The 11,238-nt window shown below is 36.6% G+C and overlaps 1 long non-coding RNA gene across 4 annotated transcripts in view; it reads right to left on the bottom strand.

Annotated features, from left to right (window-relative positions):
- Positions 1–11,238, bottom strand: part of LOC129646321 (uncharacterized) — a 29,224-nt gene that overhangs the window by 2,424 nt on the left and 15,562 nt on the right. For 2 of the 4 annotated variants that reach the window (XR_008711854.1, XR_008711856.1), the window contains exons 3-4: positions 9,979–10,121; positions 5,651–5,851 (exon numbers count right to left, since the gene is read on the bottom strand). The exons of 1 other annotated variant lie outside the window; for it this stretch is intronic. This is a non-coding gene — a long non-coding RNA (uncharacterized LOC129646321). The remainder of the gene's footprint in view (positions 1–5,650; positions 5,852–9,978; positions 10,122–11,238) is intronic. One more of the 4 variants, XR_008711855.1, reaches the window with a different exon arrangement.

The raw sequence follows: 11,238 nt of genomic DNA, 5'->3' as shown, positions 1-11,238 counted from the left end.
TTCAGGAGATGATGCCAAACTTTTTTCCTAAGTGATGTACCAATTTAGCCATGCTGGTAGTATAAGAAAGCTCCCATTGTTCTGCATTCTCACCAACTCTTGCTGTGATCAGTCTTCTTCATACAAGCACTTTGACAAGTATATAGTAGGGTCTTACTGTGATTATAGCTCACACATCCCTGACTAATAACGATATTGATCATATTTATATGTGTTTAATGGCCACTTTAGATACCTCCTTTTGCTACGTGTCTGTTTTTTATTGATTGACTATTTTTCCTTTAATTTGAAGAATGTATTATACATTGTTAGTTATATGTGTTGCAAATAATTCCTCAATTAGGTGGCTTGCCCTTTCTTCTTCTTAAAAAGCCTTTTGATTGAAAAAAAGTTTGTCACTTTAACATAGTACAACATATCAATCTTTTCCTTTTTGATTAGTGCTCTTTTATAGCCTGTTAAGAATCTTTTACTTAACAAGGTCATAAAGATATTTGCCTTTAGTATCTTCAGGAAGCATTAATTGCTTTGCCTCTCACATTTAGATCTTCAAGCCACACAGAATTGACTTTGTGAATGGTGAAAAGTAAGGGTCAATTTTCAGGTTTTCTGTAATAGATAGTTGTCTCAGCCCCATTTAAGGAAAAGGCTATCCTTTTCCTGCTGTTCTAAATTACTACTATTTACATAAACCAAGTGTTCATGAGCCGGTTTCTAGATACTCTATTCTGTTCCATTGATCTATCTGTTATCCTTACCTTAAATGCCATACTTTGATAATAGGTCTTAGTATATAGCAGAGCAAATCTTCCAACATTGTTTTTCTTCTCCAAAACACCTGTGATTAGTTTGGTCCCTTTGTATATTGTAAAATTAGTCAATTTCTAGAGGAAATAAAACCTGTTGGGATTTCTTTGGAATTATCTTGAGTCTATAAGTCAGTTTAGAAGGAATTATCATGTATACAATATTGGATTTTTCAATCCATGAACATGATCTATCCTTCTACTTACTTATTTCTTCTCTCAATAATGGTTTAAAAGAGTTTTATGTGAGAAATCTTATACATATTTTGTCAGTTGTATTCCTATGTACCATATGTAATTTGTACCATATGTAATTTTTATTTAAAAATTTCTATTTGTTGATTGCTATGGACCAAATGTTTATGTCCCCACAAAATTTGTATGCTGAAACCTTAATCCCCAATTTATTTGATCGCGTGACCTTTAAGAAGTGATTAGGTCATGGCTTCCCTGGTAGCTCAGCTGGTAAAGAATCCGCCTGCAAAGCAGGAGACCCCAGTTTGATTCCTGGGTCAGGAAAATCCTCTGGAGAAGGGATAGGCTATCCACTCCAGTATTCTGGCCTGGAGAATTCCCTGGACTGTATAGTCCATGGGGTCAAAGAGTTGGACATGGCTGAGCGACCTTCACTTTCACTTTCATGAGAACAGAGCCCTCATAAATGGAATTAATGCCCTTATAAATCATATCCCAGAGAGCTTCCTTGCCTCTTCTGCATGTAAGGATATAGTGAAAAGGTAGCTGCCTATGAATCCGGAAGCAGGCTCTCACCAGACACTAAATCTGTCAGCACCCTAATCTTGGACTTCCTAGCCTCCAGAACTGTGAGAGAGAAATTTCTGTTGTTTAAGCTACCCAGTCTATGGTATTCTGCCATAGCAGACTGAACAGACTAAGACATTGTCCTTATATGGAAATGCAATTGATATTTTGCACTTGAGATCTATCAACGTGGCTAAATTTACTCATTAATTCCAATAAGGTATCTGTAGATATTTTTGGATTTTCTACATATAAAGTTAGATACTCTGAAAATACTATAGATTTTTTCTTCCTTTTCAATATTTGTACTTTGTTTTTTCTTGACTCACTGCCTGTTTCAATTAGTTATTGCTGCACTGTAAACCACCCAAATCAACCATGTATTTCTCACAAGTCTATGGATATTTTTGGATTTTCTACATATACAGTTAGACCCTCTGCAAATAATTATAGACTTTTTCTTCCTTTTCAATATTTATACTTTGTTTTTTCTTGACTCACTGCCTGTTTCAGTTAGTTGTTGCTGCCCCGTAAACCCCCAAATCAACCACGTATTTCTCACAACTCTATGGGTTAGCTGAATGTTTCTGTTATTTGAGCTGTTCCTGCCAGGGCCCACTTGTGCATCTGAAATTAGCTACAGGTCAGCTAAGCAGCTTTACTGATGTTGGCTGGGTTCCTTACATATCTAGAGCCACAGCAGGGACAGCTGGGCTAACTTAGTTCTATTCACTGTGGTCTCATCCTTCAATTTGCTGTTATCCCCAGTGGCAGTGTCTGTCTCCAAAAGAGAGAGATGCCTCTTAAGGACTGGCACATTGTCAATTCCACCACATTCTTTAAACCAAAGCAAAATACAAGGCTAGCCCAGATTTGAGGTGGATTAATAGAATCTATCTCTTGATGCGAGATATGCTGCAAAGTCAGATATGTCACAAAAGGCATAGGTACATAGAGAGATAGAAAATGGAATCATGTTTATAATCAATCTGCCATACTGACCTGGCTAAGATTTCCAATACAATAGTGATTAGGAGGGTTAACAGTAAGACTCATTTTTTTTCCCAATCTCAAAGGGAAAACTTTCAGTATTTTACCAAATGATTGCTATCTCTTCTATATGTAGGAGAGTTTTTTCTTTATAAGTAGATGTTTGATTTTATTAAATACTTGGTTTTTGTGTATATTTAAATTACCTATGAATTTTCTCCTCTATTTTGATAAATAGTGAGTTATGCTGATTTTCTAATGTGAATAAATCTGCATTCTTATATACAACTCTATCATGTTGTATTATCCTTTTACATATTGCTGCATTTGATTTGTTCATTTTTAAAAAAATGTTTATAGCTCTGCTTATGATAAAATTGGCATGTAAAATTTTAATTCTCATAATATCCAATCTGTCTTTCTTTGGAATAGTTGGTATATGCATGACAATAATCCCTTCTTAAAATTTTTTTTAATTTACTAAGGGAGCTGTTTGTGCCTACAATTTTTTATAAGGTAAAATTTTAATTATGGAATAAATTTCTTTATTAAATGACTATTCATATTTTCTATTTCTTTCTCTGTCAGTTTTGGTAGGTTTTCTTTTTCAAGGAATTTGTCCATTTCTTCTACATTTTTCAGATTTGTTTAGAATTGTTCAAAAACTATCTTAAGATATTTTTTATATTGTAGAATCTACAGTAAAGGTCCACTTTTTCATTTGTGATAATTTGTGTTCTCTCTCTTTTTCCTTGACTAGTCTTTTCAGGTTTGTCAATTTTATTAGTCTTTTAAGGAACACAACTTTTGATTTTGTTCATCCTTTTTAGTATCTATTTGATTTCTATTTTACAAACTTTTCCTGCTATAGTTATTATATCTTTTCTTTGATATAATTTGCTGTTATTTTTCCTAACTTTTTAGAATTTTATGACTTCCTTTCTAATATATTCATTTAAGCTATCACTTCCCTCTAAGTATAAAATTAGCAGCAACATACAAGTATTTTTTATTATTGAAAGTGAAAGTTGTTCAGTCATGTCCAGCTCTTTACGACCTCATGGACTATAGCCTCCCAGGCTCCTCTCTCCATGGAATTGTCCAGACAAGAATACTGGAGTGGATAGCCATTCCTTTCTGGGATCTTCCCAACCCAGGGATTCAACCCAGGAATCAAACCCAGGTTTCCCACATTGCACTGGATTCTTTACCGTCCCAGGAATTGAACCGGAGTCTCCTGCATTGCAGGCAGATTCTTTACCAGCTAAACTACCAAGGAAGCCCATTTTTTTATTGGGCTCAAAACATTTTCATTCCTTTTATGATCTTTTTTAAATAAGATTTTTGGAATTTAATTTATTAATTTCTAAACATCCAGGCATTTTCTCTTCTTTTTGTTGTTGAACCTAGCTTAATTGTGTTATGGCCAAAGAATTAATTTACTATGATTTGTTGAGACTTTCAGTTCAGTCGCTCAGTCGTGTCCAACTCTTTGTGACCCCACGAACCACAGCACGCCAGGCCTCCCTATCTATCACCAGCTCCCAGAGTCTACCCAAACCCATGTCCATTGAGTTGGTGATGCCATCCAACCATCATCCTCTGTCATCCCCTTCTCCTCCTGCCCATGGCTTAGCATATGATTTTTTGAATAAAACTTTTATAAATAGTCCATATATACTTTAAAATTAGGTGTGTTCTACAGCCTTTAATTTATACACAGTAGTTCAAATTTGAAGTTGTCATCTTCCCACTCTTACTGATTTTTTGACTGCTTCTGTTAGTTGTTAGTTGTTAAGAGAAATATGTTACAATCTCCCTCTGTGATTGTGAATTTGCCTATTCCTTTTTATTTTTGTCAATTTTTTTCTTTATACATTCTGAGGCTATGTTATTAGGCATATACACACACACTTTTATCGTTCTCTTATAGTTACCCAAGAAATTACAGTATGTACCCTTGACTTATCAAAATCTAATATTACTTATGCTACTTATACCCTCTTCTTAGATAATGCAAGAATCCAAGGACCTTAAAACACTATTCACAGTATCTATCTATCTATCGATCATATTCCTTGACTATATTCCCACTGTTATGGGGTATCTTAATTTAACACGTATTTTATATCCCACAAGACATTATTATTGTTTTCATGTCTGTTCATTTTTTCCCACATCTCTGTTCTAGAATCTGATTCCTTCTGCCTAGAGTTTCCTTTAGTGTGAGTCTGCTGCTATAAGGTTTTGTTCAACTGAAAATATTGTTATTTGACCTTAGTTCTTGAAGGATATTTTTGATGAGTGTATAATTCTATATTGGCAGTTATTTTCTCTTAGAACTTTATTTTTTTTCTCTCTCTTAGAACTTTAAAGACAACACTTTAACTTCTGGTTCTCATTGTATCTGTTGAGAGGTCAGCTTTAGCCAAATTGTTCTTTTGAAGGTAATCTGTCTTTTTCCATGGCTGCTTTTATGGTTTCCCCTCTCTTTGGTTTCCAACAGTTTTACTAGATATGGTTCTCATTCATGTTTTCTTACTGTCTTAGTTATTATTTATTTCATGATGGAAATTATATGTACAAAGTTGTTTGTAAAGGTAATTGGAGGCTCACAATAGTATTCTCTTCCTCCATAAGGCAGTAATATTTTCTGGGGCATGAATAAATCAGGACAACTTTAATCCAACTTCAGAGTCTGGGACGGTTGGAAATGGACCTGCAGTCCCTGTGAGAGCAGCTGCATCTGGTTCCCTATCTGCCACAGGGGAGCTCTTTGCAATCCAAGTCAGAGTATGTGTGCATGTGTTGGATGTTATATGTTTAAGAGTCCAACTTTTGTCCCATTGGCCCCACACTGCTCAACCTAACAGCTTCTTCTTCTTAGTTGTCTATTCTGGAATTGGCAAGTGTCTCCCAGAAGAAAAGTTACCCCCAGTGCTGAGCTATCCTCTTAGAATTTCTGTCTTCTCCTAGACCTTGGTTCAGTATTTCTTTACTCTCTTGCTAGCTTTCCAATGCCTTTAGTTAGGTATTTTTAAATTTTTTTCTTAATTTACTATTTGACCTCAAAGAAAGGCAGTTTGAATTACCTAGTTCTTAATTACTGGAAGCAGATACTTTCTTTTTCCACTTTTCATCTTCCAGAAATATGTTAAAATCATTCCCCTTGACAATTCCATCTTTGAGTTTATTCCCATGACAAATTTGCATTTATTCTTTTCAGTTCTTCTTTACTGCCATTTAAATGAGATCTCGGGCTTCCCTTGTGGCTCAGCTGGTAAAGAATCCACCTGCAATGCAGGAGACCTGGGTTAGATCCCTGGGTTGGGAAGATCCCCTGGAGAAGAAAAAGGCTACCCACTCCAGTATTCTGGCCTGGAGAATTCCATGGATGAGTCCATGGGGTCGAAGAGAGTTGGACACGACTGAGAGACTTTCACTTCACTTCACTTCACTTCAAATGAGATCTCAAGAAATAGAACAAATGTGTGAATGCTTTATTTGTTTTGTTGTAACTTTTCCTACTTAAGTGCTAGTCACTCAAGAGTGTCTGACACTTTGCAACCCCATGGACCATAGCCCACCAGGCTCCTCTGTCCATGGAATTCTCCAGGCTGGAATACTGGACTGGGTTGTCATTCCCTTCTCCAGGGGATCTTCCTGACCCAGGCATCGAATCCAGGTCTCCTGCATTGCAGGCAGATTCTTTACTATCTGAGCAATAGGGAAATCCAGTGCTCTGCTTAAAATTATGTAAATGATTTTAAATTATTTACAAATATTAGTATTTGAACTTCCATTTTTATGACAGCTTTATTGAGATAAGTTTCACATACCATATAATTCACCCTTTTAAAGTGTACAGTTCAATAAATTTGAACTATTATTAAACATAAATGATTGTTCTATACCTCATGACTAACCTCCAGATATTACTGTTTCAAGACACTATCATTGAGCTGATCTAGGAGCTTACAATATAGAAAGGAAAATGTGACACATGGATAAATATTTACTAGGAAATGGCAGAGTAGTAATATTAGAGGACAGAACCTAAAGGAATGTTTCATGAAGGTATCAGTATTCATCCTGAATCTTGAATAGTGAAGCAGCAGGAAAATTCAGGTTCTTTTCTGGTTTGATTAGTGCATAGAACATATGTAATAGGTAAAACTAGAGACGTTGATTATAGAGAACTTTGGATGTTGTGCTAGGGAGTCTGTACTCTACTGGCAAAAAGAAACCACTGGAGACTTTGTTCAGAGAAATGCCATAAACAGAGCTGGGATTTGGCAAAGGCTTGTTGGCAGTAGTGTAAAGGGGAGAAGTGAGCAGCAAGATCAGCTGCAAGTCTTACGTGTTAGTTCAGCAAAAGGCAGCAAAGGCCTAGGCTGTGTTAGTGGTAAAGAACCCGCCTGTCAATGCAGGAGATGTAAGAAACATGCATTGGATCCCTGGATCGGGAAGATCCCTTGGAGAAGGGCATAGCACCCCACTCTAGTATTCTTGCCTGGAGAATCCCATGGACAGAGGAGCCTGGATGCTACAGTCTATAGGGTTGCACAGAGTCAGACACAACTGAAGCGACTTAGCACACGAGCATGCACCTGAGTGAGAGTATGGAAGGAGAGTAGAAAGGGTATGAAACCAATACCTCCTGCAAAAATGTCATTTATGTGTTGAGTGGTAGGGGATAGGGAAGGAAGGGATAGGGAGGGATAAATTAAAGATGACCCCATGCAGAAGAAACAGGTTAAGGTCTGGAACTGCTCTGTAATTTATTAACTGGATGTCTGGGACAGTCACTTTAGTTTCCTGTGGCAGCTGACCACTTCTCCAGAAGCTTAGTAGGAAAAAGAAGGAAAAGGATAGAAAGTTAATTCAAGAAGGTTGTAGGATTATCCAGATTTTTAGGATGGAAGCAATCAGAGACTGAAGAGAAGGAGTAGAATTGAGATTTAGACTGAAAATGGGAGAGATTTAATTTTTTATTAATGAAATAGGTGAGGTTCAAAAGTGAAAAATCATTGTAATAACTAGACTGCCCTAGACATTAAAGCAGTCATTGAAAAGTGGTTTGTTCAGGGCTGTGAGTGTTGGTTTTTCATACTGTTAATGTTGCTTTGTGGGATTTCATAAGTTATTTAATGCCAGTTCCCTGATAACAAGTAACATAACCTTCAAGAGAAAGAAACTATTATATCATATATATACATATACACATATGTGTGTATGTATATATATGTGTGTATATATATATGTATATATATGTGTGTGTATATATATGTATATATGTGTGTATATATATATATACATATGTATATATGTGTGTGTGTATATATATAGATATAGATATAGATATATAATCTCTTTCAAAGTTCAGAGACAATTTCCTAAAGTAAATTTTGGGGGATTTCTTTTTTAATTACATATGGTGCCCCTTTTCTATGTAGCTATTATTGAATTATGATAGTCTTCATCCTAAGTCAAATTTGTGTGAAGTAGAAGCTTTTTTTTCAGACTTTAAATGTTTTATTTTGTATTGAGGTATAGCCGATTAACAATGTTGTGGTAGTTTCAGGTGAACAGCAAAGGGACTCAGCCGTGCATATAAATGTATCCATTTTCCCCCAAAACTCCCTTCCATCCAGCCTGGCACATAACATTGAGTAGAGTTTCATGTGCTATACAATAGGTCCTTGTTGGTTATCCATTTTTAATACAGCAATATGTACATGACATTTCCAGACTCCCTAACTATTCCTTCCCCCAAGCAACAATAAGTTGGTTTTCTAAGTCTGGGAGTCTCTTTATGTTTTGTAAGTAAGTTTATTTGTATCATTTCTTTTTAGATTCCATATAAGTGATGTCATGTCATATTTTTCCTTCCCTGTCTGACTTACTTCACTCAGTATGACACTCTCTACGTCCATCCATGTTGCTGCAAATAGCATTATTTCATTATTTTTAATGGCTGAGTAATATCCCATTGTATATATGTGCCACATTTTCCTTACCCATTCCTCTGTTGGTGGACATTTAGGTTGCTTCCATGTCCTGGCTATTGTAAATAGAGCTGCAATGAATACTGGGGTGCATGTATCCTTTCAGATCATGTTTTTCTCTGGATATATGCCCAGGAGTGGGATTGCAGGGTCATATGGTAACTATATTTTTAGTTTTATAAGGAACCTCCTGACTGCTCTCCATAGTGGTTGTATCAGTTTACATTCCCACCAACAGTGCAGGAGGGTTTCCTTGTGTGAAGTAGAAATTTTAAAGGGATGTTGAGATATTTCCTCTTAAATATTTTCTTATTTGTATCCATGACTTGTTCACAGTACTGTGTCTAATAAGACCCAGTGGTTTAAATCATTTGATCCATTGAGGACCTCTCAATAAAGTCAGACTAGTTATTGATCAGGCTAATTGGTTGAAAGACTGACCCAGCTATGCGTAAACACCAGTTTGGCTATTTTTATTGAGGTGCCCAGTCAAATCAGGCTTTCATTGTAATAAACTTATGTTAAGGTAGAGAAGGATTTTGTGCATTTACACATGACATTACATGAACCAGTGACAACCTGGGGAGAGCCTGTGCTTATTTATTTAGTTGCATAATGTTTCCCACTTACGTAAACCTCTACTGTTTACTGTTCTCCAAACCAGCCAGCAAAGAATGCTAGTCTTTTGAGTCACTCAGAATGTTGTCTTCATTCACACACTCTTGTAGATTTACTGAGCCACATACAGTTCAAAACAAAAGGAAGGGAACAAAATAAAACAACAAAAGAGGTTTGATTTGCCAAGAAAATATTTCTACAAATTAACCTTCCTTGACATCACTGGATAGTTGAATGTCACTTGCTAGACTTCAGGACATAAAAATGACATGTCACTGCCCTGTACGTGCAAAGGTTCTATTTTGGGACAGTTATTAAGACTTAGAAAATCTCTAGGCCAATCTACTCTTTTCACAGATGACAGAGCAGAGATCCAGGGACTTGCCCTGGGGTCACACAGGGAGGCAGTGACAGAGTAGAGGAAAGAATCTAAGTCAATTTATTCTGTGTTCTAGGCTCTCTGTACCAAACTGTCAGACTTCCTGGTTATGTCATACTGTCTAAGATCTGCCTCACTTGTACACGGAACAGACATCTCTTAGAAAAGAGATGTTTTTCTTTCCAAAAATATTTCTCTAACTCTCCAAATGTATAAGATGTTGATACCAGACCTAGTGCCTGGCAACAACTTCACAGATATTTACAGATATAATCGAGGACATCTAAAGCCATTTTTGAAATTTAAATATTTAGTGCATTCATTTAACACAATTTCACTGGCATTCTCCTATCAAATCTTCACACTGGCTATGTTAAGTAGGTGAAAGTATAAACCAAAAGCTCAGAAAGGTTACCTGACCCTGGTCAGAGAGCTAGGAGGAAGGAGCAATAGGCAATCCAGATGTATCAGAGTCCTATAAGCAAGTTCTTTCCAGGAGCCATGCAGCCTGCATTTCACTGTCCTTTAAGGTACATTGGTAGTTAAATGACGATCCACCTGGGACAGATAGCCAAAATGCAGTTTAATATATAATATCCCGATGCTTTCATTTAATCTTTATCTGAGAATAATTGAACTGGCATGTATTGAGTACCCGTTATATGCCAAATCTTGGGCTTTACCCCCTAATGCTCCATTTAATCTTCACAGTAATCTGTTAGATAGATGTTATCATCATCATTAGTAGCATTTTTACAGGAAACTGAGGTGTGGAAATGTTCAGCACAGTCCAATGGGGCAGAATTTGAAAAAAAACTTGAAGCTTCAGACAGCTATTAACTTATGAAATATGAAATTACTGGATGTCTGGAGGCAGTGTGGAATAGCCTCAGCAGGAATTTGCAGAGATATCCTGGATTTCTTGGTGAAAATTAACAAAACAATGGGAAAGATGATGGTGAGCCTTCTGTTTGAAGACCACCTAAGCCATCTTTTATCTGAAAGAAGAGTGCATTAAACTCTCTCGTCACAATCTACATTTCTGTTGTGATTAGTTTCTCAGATGTGCTAACTTCTGAGAGCTGGTACTAAAGCAAGGAACCAAGAAAAACAAACTTTTTGGAGACTGACAGGCAGTAAAAAGTCTGGGGTGTGTTATGCAAAGGCAGCCACAGGCAGTAGTTCTGACTGCTAGAACCTAAGCTAAAAAACACTGTTGATAAAATAGATAACTAACTGATCATTGACTATGGAAGGAGGAAGACACTATGGGATGCTTAACAGCTCACCAAGCACACTTCAGAAAAGAGGGGAGAAAACATGATCAAAGAGGACAAAGAGGGTAGGAGCTGGGGGAGAATCTCTTTAAAACTGTAGTTTCTTCATCTGTCCAGTAAGGGCATTGGGCTCCTCCATGGGGCCTATGCCTGGGTTTCCAAGAACCCTCAATCAGTAGCTTCCTTGGCTTTTCCTGAACCAGCATGAAATCCCAAGACTTTATGTCCTGAAATCCAGCATCCTACATTCACTTCCAGATTTGGATCCTGCCAATCAACAACCATCAAACCACAGAAGCACCTATTCAGTATACTAGGTCTCTCCAGTTACTGACTACTATTCTAACATCTTTATTCTGTTTATATTTAATATGTTTGGGTGACTTAGCACCTTTAAA

This window comes from Bubalus kerabau, chromosome 3 (genome assembly GCF_029407905.1).
Source record: "Bubalus kerabau isolate K-KA32 ecotype Philippines breed swamp buffalo chromosome 3, PCC_UOA_SB_1v2, whole genome shotgun sequence".
NCBI classification, from domain to species: domain Eukaryota; kingdom Metazoa; phylum Chordata; class Mammalia; order Artiodactyla; family Bovidae; genus Bubalus; species Bubalus kerabau.
This window is presented reverse-complemented; position numbering and strand designations above follow the sequence as displayed.